The sequence below is a fragment of the Coregonus clupeaformis genome, chromosome 30, assembly GCF_020615455.1.
Source record: "Coregonus clupeaformis isolate EN_2021a chromosome 30, ASM2061545v1, whole genome shotgun sequence".
NCBI classification, from domain to species: Eukaryota; Metazoa; Chordata; class Actinopteri; order Salmoniformes; family Salmonidae; genus Coregonus; species Coregonus clupeaformis.
The window spans coordinates 38,943,056-38,956,050 of record NC_059221.1 but is presented as its reverse complement, the minus strand read 5'-3'; the positions used below and the strand labels follow the sequence as shown (position 1 = coordinate 38,956,050).

General features: G+C 46.8%; 1 protein-coding gene across 5 annotated transcripts in view; it reads right to left on the bottom strand.

Annotated features, from left to right (window-relative positions):
• LOC121546156 (arginine-glutamic acid dipeptide repeats protein-like) overlaps window positions 1-12,995 on the bottom strand; it is a 339,630-nt gene that overhangs the window by 121,615 nt on the left and 205,020 nt on the right. The window lies entirely within an intron of this gene.

The following is a 12,995-nucleotide window of genomic DNA, read 5'->3' as shown; positions in this document are numbered from 1 at the left end:
GGAGAGGTGCTGTAGTCAGATTGAGGAGAGGTGCTGTAGTCAGATTGGGGAGAGGTGCTGTAGTCAGATTGAGGAGAGGTGCTGTAGTCAGATTGAGGAGAGGTGCTGTAGTCAGATTGAGGAGAGGTGCTGTAGTCAGATTGAGGAGAGGTGCTGTAGTCAGATTGAGGAGAGGTGCTGTAGTCAGATTGAGGAGAGGTGCTGTAGTCAGACTGAGGAGAGGTGCTGTAGTCAGATTGAGGAGAGGTGCTGTAGTCAGATTGAGGAGAGGTGCTGTAGTCAGACTGAGGAGAGGTGCTGTAGTCAGATTGAGGAGAGGTGCTGTAGTCAGACTGAGGAGAGGTGCTGTAGTCAGACTGGGGAGAGGTGCTGTAGTCAGATTGGGGAGAGGTGCTGTAGTCAGATTGGGGAGAGGTGCTGTAGTCAGATTGAGGAGAGGTGCTGTAGTCAGATTGAGGAGAGGTGCTGTAGTCAGATTGAGGAGAGGTGCTGTAGTCAGATTGAGGAGAGGTGCTGTAGTCAGATTGGAGGGATAAACTGTCGTCTGAATTAAAATTTGAAAGCAAGAAGTGGTCGGTGAGATGCTCTCTGTTTGTTGTCAACCTGGGGTTGTTGCTTTCAAAACAGACTCCATAATCAGCGGTCATCATGACCAATAGAGTCACACGACAAGAGATGGCTTTGTCTTATAAGAGGCATAGAGGGAGAGATGCTCTGCCTTAGTAGGAGAGGATATCAAGTGGTGTGTGTGTGTCATATTGGACTGATGCCCGGCCAGCTAATCCAGACCCTGTCAAGGATGAACGCTGCTGCAGCCAGCTGAACACACCCACCCGGGTTGCCTGTAATTGCCAGCTTTCGGCCAACAGAAAAAATAAAAAATAAAAAATAAAAAGTGGATAACATTTTGGCCCGGGAGAGGCTGTCTATCATAGGCTACACCCCGATTTCGCGCTTCAGCACCATTCTCTCACTCCTTGCTCGAAAGTGTGCCTGCTGCGGAGGAGAGAGAGAGAGAGAGAGAGAGAGAGAGGAGGTGAGAGAGGGGGAGATGAGAGGAGGGAGACAGAGAGAGGGGGAGGTGAGAGAGAGGAGAGGGGGGGAAGAGAGAGGGGTGAGAGAGAGGGAGTAGGGGGGGAGGGGTGAGAGAGGGGTGAGAGAGAGAGAGAGAGAGAGAGACAGGAGCCTTGGCCTAGGTTACTGTTGATAGTGAAGATGGAGGCCTTTTTCATTGAAGTAAAAGGAAAGTTGGAGGAGAAAGAGTAGCCTATAGTGAAAAGAAGCCGACAAGGGGAATGTCCTCTGTGTGGACAAGTTTTAATACTGTAGTGGACAAAAATGAGAAGAACGTTGGCGTGGCCAAATGCAGGCTACTTACTGTGCAAATTGCTAGCTCGTTCCCTGTATAAAATACACCTGGGAGCCAGAAATCTTTCTGATTGAGAGGGGGTCAAATACTTATTTCCCTCATTAAAATGCAAATCAATTTATAACATTTTTGACATGCGTTTTTTCTGGATTTTTTTGTTTTGTTATTCTGTCTCTCACTGTTCAAATAAACCTACCATTAAAATTATAGACTGATAATTTCTTTGTCAGTGGGCAAACGTACAAAATCAGCAGGGGATCAAATACTTTTTTCCCCTCACTGTAGATACTTTTATGAATATGAAAACTGTGCGGTTCAAAACTCGTTAAAGTAATATAAATCAAAGATTCAAAAACATAGCACATTTTGCGTGATTTCCCCTAGCAACATTATGAGGTTGCCATGTTACACCTTGGATACAATTGTTACACACATTCTATTGTCAATGCTTGCAGAAAGCAACGTATGCACCGCACTGGAGGAATCCCAAAATAATACGATATAAGAAGCTGTTGAAAGGTGCTAAATATATTTTTTTCAGATGCCAGAACAGTGCTTTATTATGTAGCTGTCGGGAACTTGAATGTTTTGAGAGCCGTGTTCGCTAGCAAATCTTGTGGTGTCTTTAGTTTGGCTAGAAGGCAACAGCAATGACGGACGTTACTTACATTTACGTCATTTAGCAGACGCTCTTATCCAGAGCGACTTACAAATTGGTGCATTCAACTTATGATAGCCAGTGGGATAACCACTTTATTTTATTTTATTTTATGGGGGGGTGGGGGAGGGGGTAGAAGGTGCCAAAACATATTGTATTAACTGAGAAAACCAGTGTACATGGTGAAAACATATTCCCTCGTTTTGGGTCTCAACTGGATCAGTGAAGGACCGGTAACGGGCTGTTTGAACTCAAGGAAGGACGAACACTGTGCGCCAGTGTTCAACAAAGGTAACCAAGGTGAAACATCGGAACGTTTCTAGGGAAATTACCCAAGATGCGCTATGATTGATGCAAAAAATCATAACTTTTATTAAAAATAACGAATTAATGTGCAGCTTTTACAAGTTTTGAACCACACCGGTGGCCCTTGGACTATAATGTTGTATTTGCCGCAATACAATAGCCTGCTGGTATTTTCCCTTTAAACATTGGCTTGACTTATTTTTTATATTACCCTAATAAAGTTTTAAAGAAATACATATGGATGTCCGGCAAATGTAAATATTCCCGGTCACGTTGTCCGGCATCAAATTTTCCTAACCGAAACCCTGACACACACAGGTTGGTTAATACACACACAGCTTGGTTAATACAGGACTAATAGGGCAGAAGACCCAGCAGAATGTGGTGGTGGTGGTGGTGTTAGGGTGGTGGTGGTGGTGTTAGGGTGGTGGTGGTGTTGTTAGGGTGGTGGTGGTGGTGTTAGGGTGGTGGTGGTGTTGTTAGGGTGGTGGTGGTGGTGTTAGGGTGGTGGTGGTGGTGTTAGGATGGTGGTGGTGGTGTTAGGATGGTGGTGGTGGTGTTGTTAGGGCGGTGGTGGTGGTGTTGTTAGGGCGGTGGTGGTGGTGTTAGGGTGGTGGTGGTGGTGTTAGTGTGGTGGTGTTAGGGTGGTGTTAGGGTGGTGGTGGTGGTGTTAGGGTGGTGTTAGGGTGGTGGTGTTAGGGTGGTGGCGTTAGGGCGGTGGTGGTGGTGTTAGGGTGGTGGCGTTAGGGTGGTGTTGTTAGGGTGGTGGCGTTAGGGCGGTGGTGGTGGTGTTAGGGTGGTGGCGTTAGGGTGGTGTTGTTAGGGTGGTGGCGGTGGTGTTAGGGTGGTGGTGGTAGGGTGGTGGTGGTGGCGTTAGGGGCGGTGGTGGTGGTGTTAGGTGGTGGTGGTGTTAGGGTGGTGGTGGTGTTAGGGTGGTGTTGTTAGGGTGGTGGCGTTAGGGTGGTGGTGTTATGGTGGTGGTGGTGGTGTTAGGGTGGTGTTAGGGTGGTGGTTGTGGTGTTAGGGTGGTGGTGTTAGGGTGGTGTTGTTAGGGTGGTGGCGTTAGGGTGGTGGTGTTATGGTGGTGGTGGTGGTGTTAGGGTGGTGGTGGTAGGGTGGTGGTGTTAGGGTGGTGGTGGTGGTGGTGTTAGGGTGGTGGTGGTGGTGTTAGGGTGGTGGTGTTAGGGTGGTGGCGTTAGGGCGGTGGTGGTGGTGTTAGGGCGGTGGTGGTGGTGTTAGGGTGGGTGGTGGCGTTAGGGTGGAGGTGTTAGGGTGGTGGCTGGTGGTGGTGTTAGGGCGGTGGTGGTGGTGTTAGGGTGGTGGTGGTGGTGTTAGGGTGGTGGTGGTGGTGTTAGGGTGGTGGTGGTGGTGTTAGGATGGTGGTGGTGGTGTTAGGGCGGTGGTGGTGGTGTTAGGGTGGTGGTGGTGGTGTTAGGGTGGTGGTGGTGGTGTTAGGGTGGTGGTGGTGGTGTTAGGGTGGTGGCGTTAGGGCGGTGGTGTTGTTAGGGTGGTGGTGTTAGGGTGGTGGTGGTGGTGTTAGGGTGGTGGTGTTAGGGCGGTGGTGGTGGTGTTAGGGTGGTGGTGGTGGTGTTAGGGTGGTGGTGTTAGGGCGGTGGTGTTATGGGGGTTTTAGTTGGTGTCTCTGGGTCTGAGAGGAGAGAGGAGTTGCTGTGTTTGTTATTAGTGGTCGTCTGGTCAGTTTACCCACATAGTGGAGCACAGCTGATTGGATTATTTATGACCTACCAGCACACACACACACACACACACACACACACACAGGAAACAGGGATGGAATGAGAAAGGTGCTAAAGGAAACCAGAGGGGAATATAGAGGCAGACCAAGATGGTAGAGCAGCATTAAAAGTCCCCTCCCTTCCTCTCCATCTCAGACCCTGTACTGTCTACCCTCTCTTATCGTCAAGGTGACCCTGCTGTCTGCGCTGTGATGGCACAATCACCACCACAGCCTCGGCCGGCTGGCTGGTCTTTAACGGCGTCACTAGCACATTGCACAACCAGTTTGGTGTTGGGGGAATACTATGGCAGATAGCGCTTGTATATTTTTTACTTTCTTTGCAAAGCGATTATGTATCGTTGGTGTATGCTGACATGTTTATCAGATATATACGTGAGTCATACAACCGCTGACGAGAGTTAACAGCGGACACTAAAGCCGAAGTTGTGAGCGGTGCTCCTAGCGGTGCTCCTAGCGGTGCTCCTAGAACCGGTGTATTTTCCAGTACACCACAGCTGCAACATGGTCTTGCTGGAGGGGATGTGCACCATGTGTTCAGACCAGGGCTCTCCAACATTTTCTAGCATCAGAGCTACTTTAAAAAAAAAGACAAAAAAAGAAAAAATGTCGTGAGCCGCTCATTTTTTTTTCAAACAGGCACATTGTTCTCTTCTCCTCACCCCTGGGTCCTTAATGTAGAATTACAATTGTTCATAGAGAAACAACCAAAGTGTCTATTCTGAGTCCATGTCAATGCTTAACTCACATTAGAAGACCTTGTTTTTTAAAAAGTCTTGAAGAAAAGTAATGTTTAGATTGAGTGTAATTCCTCTTTAATTGTGCATCTAGCGAGTGAGGAATGTGCAGTCTAATGTGCCAGTCTAATGATGGTTCTGTACTGCTGCTGCTAATTTCATGGCAAAGTTTACAAATGACAAATAATAAATACAAATGATATACTTCCTCATGATATACTTCCTCATGATATACTTTCTCATGATATACTTCCTCATGATATACTTCCTCATGATATACTTCCTCATGATATACTTCTGATAGGTAAGCCTGCTTTGCAGTTAACATTTAATTGAGAAGGTTTTGCGGAAAGTATTTCGGTCAACCCACAAGACGGTCATCACATCAACTGGCTTCACACGGAGTGAGGAGTGATTGACAAACGCCTGCACCACACAGACAGACTGGGCCAATATTGCTGGAAGTTAATGGGTAGATATTGTGTTAGGTTTGGCTCTTTAAACCAAACCAGGGGTCGGATAATGTAAATGTTGCGGTGATTAGATAGTAGCCTAACTTGGGAGCTTGCGGTGTCTGATACTTCTGAGATTTGTTAATGACAGTTTGTGGTGGAACACGTGAAAGTTGCATATTCTTTCGGAATAGTTTGGCGAGATACTCATAGGTGGTGTTTAAACTACTGGTAGCTGTTGGAGACCCCTGTTCTAAACCGACAGGAACAGCCGCTTCATCTCTCTCTCTCTCCCTCCCTCCCTCCCTCCCCACGCTGCAGCCTTCAAACACAAATATATGAGCATAAATATTGCACGCCAACGGAACATTATTTGGGGTTTTATTGGGCGCGAGTGATGGCAGCCTTAAAGAATGAAATCTATAGTGGCGCCTCTATAGAGTATGATCTAGAACGTTAGATGAAGCGCTCTGTCAGAGGATAGTATCTACTCAGAGGATAGTATCTACTCAGAGGATAGTATCTACTCAGAGGAGAGTATCTACTCTGCTGGTTGCATCCATGTTGAAAGCTATTGGCTAATGGACACAGTATTGGCACTAGGAGCAAAACACACCCCATAGCTGTCTGTTTAAACCTGTAATACATGCAATTAGGGCGTTAAGACTTTGAATGAAATCAAATCAATAGCTAGTGTTATATGTCACACTGCCAAGGCTAGCTAGGTCTCTCTCTCTCTCTCTCTCTCTCTCTCTCTCTCTCTCTCTCTCTCTCTCTCTCTCTCTCTCTCTCTCTCTCTCTCTCTCTCTCTCTCTCTCTCTCTCTCTCTCTCTCTCTCTCTCTCTCTCTCTCTCTCTCTCTCTCTCTCTCTCTCTCTCTCTCTCTCTCTCTCTCTCTCTCTCTCTCTCTCTCTCTCTCTCTCTCTCTCTCTCTCTCTCTCTCTCTCTCTCTCTCTCTCTCTCTCTCTCTCTCTCTCTCAATATTTATGTAGTGGAGCACCAGCCGAGGCACGGCCATCTTTACCAGACCAGAGGAAGACTGCAGTCATTGGGGGCAATATAGCTCTGTGTGTGTGTGTGAGAGAGAGAGAAAGAGACAATGTAAACATATGTTTCCCATGCCAATAAAGCCCTTTGAATTGAAATAGAGAGGGGGGGGGGCTTGGTGGGTGTCAGCTCAGCTCTCCCCTCTCTTTACTGCCTGGTCTCCTCAGTGTCTAAGCTAGCTGGCACATTCACAGCCATGAACATATGGGAGGTGCCAACACTGTCAAGTGGCCCGGGCTATTGTACTGTGCTCCCTTAAGTGTCTACTTGACTATGTGCAGACACACTCAGAGACAAGGGCATCTATAGAGGGAAGGAGAGGGGGAGAGAGGGGGAGCGAGCGGGAGAGAGAGGGAGAGAGAGTGAAGGATGGAGGGAGGGAGAGAGAGAGGGAAAGGAGTGAGGGAGAGATGAGAGAGGGAGGGAAGGATGGATGGAGGGAGAGATGAGAGAGGAAGAAAGAGAGGGAAAGGAGTGAGGGAGAGATGAGAGAGGGAGGGAGGGAACAGGTACCTAAAGAAGAGTGCCTGCTTCTGCAGAGGCTTGACTGAAGTACCCTGCCTCTCCTGTGCTTTGTCATCAGGAGAAGGAAAACAGCAGCATTACAGCTAGGCACCCAAAGGGGACAGTCAGTGTGAGATGTTTTAACCAGAGATATGAAAGAAGACAGACACAGAGAGAGAGAGAAAGACCAAGACAGACAGAGTGTGAGAGAGAGAGAGCAAAAGAGAGAGAGCAAGAGAGAGAGAGAGGGAGGGAAGGAGAGAGAGAGGGAGGGAAGGAGGGAGAGAAGGAAGGAGGGAGGGAGATATGAGAGAGGAAGAAAGAGAGGGAGGGAGGGGAAACCGACAGAGGGAAACCGACAGAGGGAAACCGACAGAGGGAGAATCTGAAGTCAAATGTCTACTGTTTGCTGATGATCTGGTGCTTCTGTCCCCAACCAAGAAGGGCCTTCAGCAGCACCTAGATCTTCTGCAGAGATTCCGTCAGACCTGAGCACTGACAGTAAATCTCAGTAAGACAAAAATACAGTGCCTTACAAAAGTATTCAGCCCCCTTGGTGTTTCTCCTATTTTGTTGCATTACAACCTGTAATTTAAATGGATTTTTATTTGGATTTCATGTAATGGACATACACAAAATAGTCCAAATTGGTGAAGTGAAATGAAAAAAAATAACGTGTTTTTAAAAAAAAGACTACAAAATAAATAATAGAAAAAGTGGTGCGTGCATATGTATTCACCCCCCTTTGCTATGAAGGCCCTAAATAAGATCTGGTGCAACCGATTACCTTCAGAAGTCACACAAGTCCCCCCTGTAGCTCAGCTGGTAGAGCATGGCGCTTGCAACGCCAGGGTTGTGGGTTCGATTCCCACGGGGGGCCAGTATGAAAAATGTATGCACTCACTAACTATGTCGCTCTGGATAAGAGCGTCTGCTAAATGACTAAAATGTAAATGTAATAATTAGTTAAATAAAGTCCACCTGTGTGCAATCTAAGTGTCACATGATCTGAGTATATATACACCTGTTCTGAAAGGCCCCAACACCTCTAAGCAAGGGGCACCACCAAGCAAGCGGCCCCATGAAGACCAAGGAGCTCTCCAAACAGGGCAGGGACAAAGTTGTGGAGAAGTACCGATCAGGGTTGGGTTATAAAAACATATCAGAAAGTTTGAACATCCCACAGAGCACCATTAAATCCATTATTAAAAAATTGAAATAATATGGCACCACAACAAACCTGCCAAGAGAGGGCCGCCCACCAAAACTCACGGACCAGGCAAGAAGGGCATTAATCAGAGGCAACAAAGAGACCAAAGATAACCCTCAAGGAGCTGCAAAGCTCCACAGCGGAGATCGGAGTATATGTCCATAGGACCACTTTAAGCTGTACACTCCACAGAGCTGGGCTTTACGGAAGAGTGGCCAGAAAAAAAATTTGCAAACATGTTTGGTGTTCGCCAAAAGGCATGTTGGAGACTCCCCAAACATATGGAAGAAGGTACTCTGGTCAGATGAGACTAAAATTGAGCTTTTTGACCATCAAGGAAAACGCTATGTCTGACGCAAACCCAACACCTCTCATCACCCCGAGAATACCATCCCCACAGTGAAGCATGGTGGTGGCAGCATCATGCTGTGGGGATGTTTTTCATCGGCAGGGACTGGGAAACTGGTCAGAATTGAAGGAATGATGGATGGCGCTAAATACAGGGAAGTTCTTGAGGGAAACCTGTTTCAGTCTTCCAGAGATTTGAGACTGGGACGGAGGTTCACCTTCTAGCAGGACAATGATCCTAAGCATACTGCTAAAGCAACACTCAAGTGGTTTAAGGGGAAACATTTAAATGTCTTGGAATGGGGGGGGGGGAATAGTTATGCACGCTCAAGTTCTGTTTTTTTTATCTTATTTGTTTCACAAAAAAAAATATTTCACATCTTCAAAGTGGTAGGCATGTTGTGTAAATCCAATGATACAAACCCCCCAAAAATAAATTTTAATTCCAGGTTGTAAGGCAACAAAATAGGAAAATGCCAAGGGGGGTGAATACTTTCGCAAGCCACTGTAATGGTGTTCCAAAAAAGGTCCAGTTACCAGGACCACAAATACAAATTCCATCTAGACACCGTTGCCCCTAGAGCACACAAAAAACGATACGTACCTCGGCCTAAACATCAGCGCCACAGGTAACTTCCACAAAGCTGTGAATGATCTGAGAGACAAGGCAAGACGGGCCTTCTACGCCATCAAAAGGAATATAAAATATGGCATACCAATTAGGATCTGGCTAGAACTACTACTCAGTTACAGAACCCATTGCCCTTTATGGTTGTGGGTCTGGGGTCAAAATCCTGAAAAGAGCCGTTAAATTCTATAACCACCTAAAAGGAAGCGTTTCCCAAACCTTCCATAACAAAGCCATCACCTACAGAGATTAACCTGGAGAAGAGTCCCCTAAGCAAGCTGGACCTGGGGCTCTGTTCACAAACACAAACAGACCCCACAGAGCCCCAGGACAGCAACCCAATTAGACCCAACCAAATCATGAGAAAACAAAAAGAGAATTACTTGACACATTGGAAAGATTGAGCTTTTAGGAGCCATATGAAAATGTTATTGTCGATCCCCTAACCTCCCTGACCCCCTTCTTCAGTATAGTAAGCATAGCCTTGCTATACATTTTTTTGTCAGATCCTAATTGGTATGTTGAATTTGATGTTCCTTTTGATGGCATAGAAGGCCCTTCTTGCCTCGTCTCTCAGATCGTTCACAGCTTTGTGGAAGTTACCTGTGGCACTGAAGTTTAGGCCGAAGGTATGTATAGTTTTTTGGTGTGCTCTAGGGCAACGGTGTCTAGATGGAATTTGTATTTGTGGTCCTGGCAACTGGACCTTTTTTGGAACAACATAATTTTTTGTCTTACTGAGATTTACCGTCAGGGCCCAGGTCTGACAGAATCTGTACAGAAGATCTAGGTGCTGCTGTTGGCCCTCCTTGGTTGGGGACAAAAGTACCAGATCATCAGCAAACAGTAGACATTTGACTTCAGATTCTAGTAGGGTGAGGCTGGGTGCTGCAGACTGTTCTAGTGCTCTCGCCAAATCTTTGATATATATGTTGAAGAGGGTGGGGCTTAAGCTGCATCCCTGTCTCACCCCATGGCCCTGTGGAAATAAATGTTTGTGTTTTTTGCCCATTTTAACCACACACTTGTTGTTTGTGTACATGGATTTTATAATGTTTTTCCCACAACACCACTTTCCATCAATTTGTATAGCAAACCCTCATGCCAAATTGAGTCAAAAGCTTTTTGGACGTCAACAAAGCATGAGAAGAGTTTGCCTTTGTTTTGTTTGTTTGTCAATTAGGGTGTGCAGGGTAAATACGTGGTCTGTCATATGGTAATCTGGTAAAAAGCCAATTTGACATTTGATCTCTCTCTGCTCCCACCTCTCTCCCTTTCTCTCAACTCCCCCCCTTCTTTCTTTCTCTCTCTCTCTCTCTCTCTCTCTCTCTCTCTCTCTCTCTCTCTCTCTCTCTGCCCCCACCTCCCTCTCTCTCTCTCCCTCTCTCTCTTTCTCTCAATTCTCCTCTCTCTCTCTCCCTCTCCCTCTCTCTCATCTACCCCCTCTTCCTCTCCCTCTCTCCCTCCTTCTCTCTGGGCAGTGAGTCAGAGAGCAGAACAGGAGGTGAGAGTGTAAACTGGTGTATGTGGATTCCCAGACTACAGAAATCATCTAAGATGTTTTAGCAACATCAGCAGTATCCTGATTTCCCTGATTTGACTGACTGACTGGATGACTGACTGACTGGCTGACTGACTGGATGGGTGGCTGACTGATTGCCTGACAGGATGGCTGACTGACTGACTGGCTGACTGACTGGATGGGTGGCTGACTGATTGCCTGACAGGATGGCTGACTGACTGACTGGATGGGTGGCTGACTGACTGACTGACTGACTGTGTCCTGCTAAACCCTCCCTGTTATCTCACTACTCTACTACACTCTACTGTATTCTACTAATCTAAACCAATCCACTCTCACTACACACTACTGTATTCTACTAATCTAAAACAATCCACTCTACTACACTCTACTGTATTCTACTAATCTAAAACAATCCACTCTACTACACTCTACTGTATTCTACTAATCTAAAACAACCCCTCATTCCTACCACAACAAACTGTGTGTATACACTCTAAACATGTCTGGGCAGATGAGCGATGAACCCTCACTGGCAGAGTGAATACTCCACCATCACAGAGACGTGATGAACCCTCACTGGCAGAGTGAATACTCCACCATCACAGAGACGTGATGAACCCTCACTGGCAGAGTGAATACTCCACCATCACAGAGACGTGATGAACCCTCACTGGCAGAGTGAATACTCCACCATCACAGAGACGTGATGAACCCTCACTGGCAGAGTGAATACTCCACCATCACAGAGACGTGATGAACCCTCACTGGCAGAGTGAATACTCCACCATCACAGAGACGTGATGAACCCTCACTGGCAGAGTGAATACTCCACCATCACAGAGACATGATGAACCCTCACTGGCAGAGTGAATACTCCACCATCACAGAGAAGTTAGGGTAAAAAGAGAGAGAAAGGAAGAGAGAGAGTGAGGCAGATGGAAGAAGGGAGAGAAAGAGAGAGGGAAGGAGGAAGGGAGGAGAGATTGAATAGCTAGACAGAGGAAGTGAAAGAAGGAGAGGGGATATGGACAGAGGTTAAGAAGGAGAGGGGGATATGGACAGAGGATAAGTAGAGGGGGATATGGACAGAGGATAAGGAGAGGGGATATGGACAGAGGATAAGGAGAGGGGGATATGGACAGAGGATAAGAAGGAGAGGGGGATATGGACAGAGGCTAAGAAGGAGAGGGGGATATGGACAGAGGATAAGAAGGAGAGGGGGATATGGACAGAGGATAAGAAGGAGAGTGGGATATGGATAGAGGCTAAGAAGGAGAGGGGGATATGGACAGAGGATAAGAAGGAGAGGGGGATATGGACAGAGGATAAGAAGGAGAGGGGATATGGACAGAGGCTAAGGAGAGGGGGATATGGACAGAGGCTAAGGAGAGGGGGATATTGACAGAGGCTAAGAAGGAGAGGGGATATGGACAGATGCTAAGAAGGAGAGGGGATATGGACAGAGGCTAAGAAGGAGAGGGGGATATGGACAAAGGATAAGGAGAGGGGATATGGACAGAGACTAAGAAGGAGAGGGGGATATGGACAGAGGCTAAGAAGGAGAGGGGGATATGGACAGAGGATAAGAAGGAGAGGGGGATATGGACAGAGGATAAGAAGGAGAGGGGATATGGACAGAGGATAAGAAGGAGAGGGGGATATGGACAGAGGCTAAGAAGGATAGGGGGATATGGACAGAGGATAAGAAGGAGAGGGGGATATGGACAGAGGATAAGAAGGAGAGGGGGATATGGACAGAGGATAAGAAGGAGAGGGGATATGGAAAGAGGCTAAGAAGGAGAGGGGATATGGACAGAGGATAATGAGGAGAGGGGATATGGACAGAGGATAATGAGGAGAGGGGATATGGAAAGAGGCTAAGAAGGAGAGGGGATATGGACAGAGGATAATGAGGAGAGGGGATATGGACAGAGGATAAGAAGGAGAGGGGGATATGGACAGAGGCTAAGAAGGAGAGGGGATATGGAAAGAGGCTAAGAAGGAGAGGGGGATATGGACAGATAAGGAGAGGGGATATGGACGGAGGCTAAGCAACGTGATGCGTCATGTGATTGTACTGTTATCACAACACCTGGGTCCTTCCACCAAATGAGTGCCCTTTGATATTTTCAGTAGAAATTGTGCACCAATATCGCATTTTAAAAGCCTGTTGAAGTGCCATTTAAGTGCTCGCAAAATGGGTTTTGTGTTAAGTGCAGAAATTCTGCATTTTGACATGTCCCTCCATCAGCCATGAGTAACTTCTAGGAACATTTTAACCCACTTTAATCCCAAAATGTATCCAAGTTTCACCCTCATTGTAAAGCCCTAGTTATTGTGTTGCTTTTGTGGTGGAAATCTGAGCAGGTTGAGCATAACACGTCAACCCTGTCACCCACAGATAGACAGGCTAGAAATTGTTTTTATTTAGTTTAGCTTGCATTCAATTGCCCCTC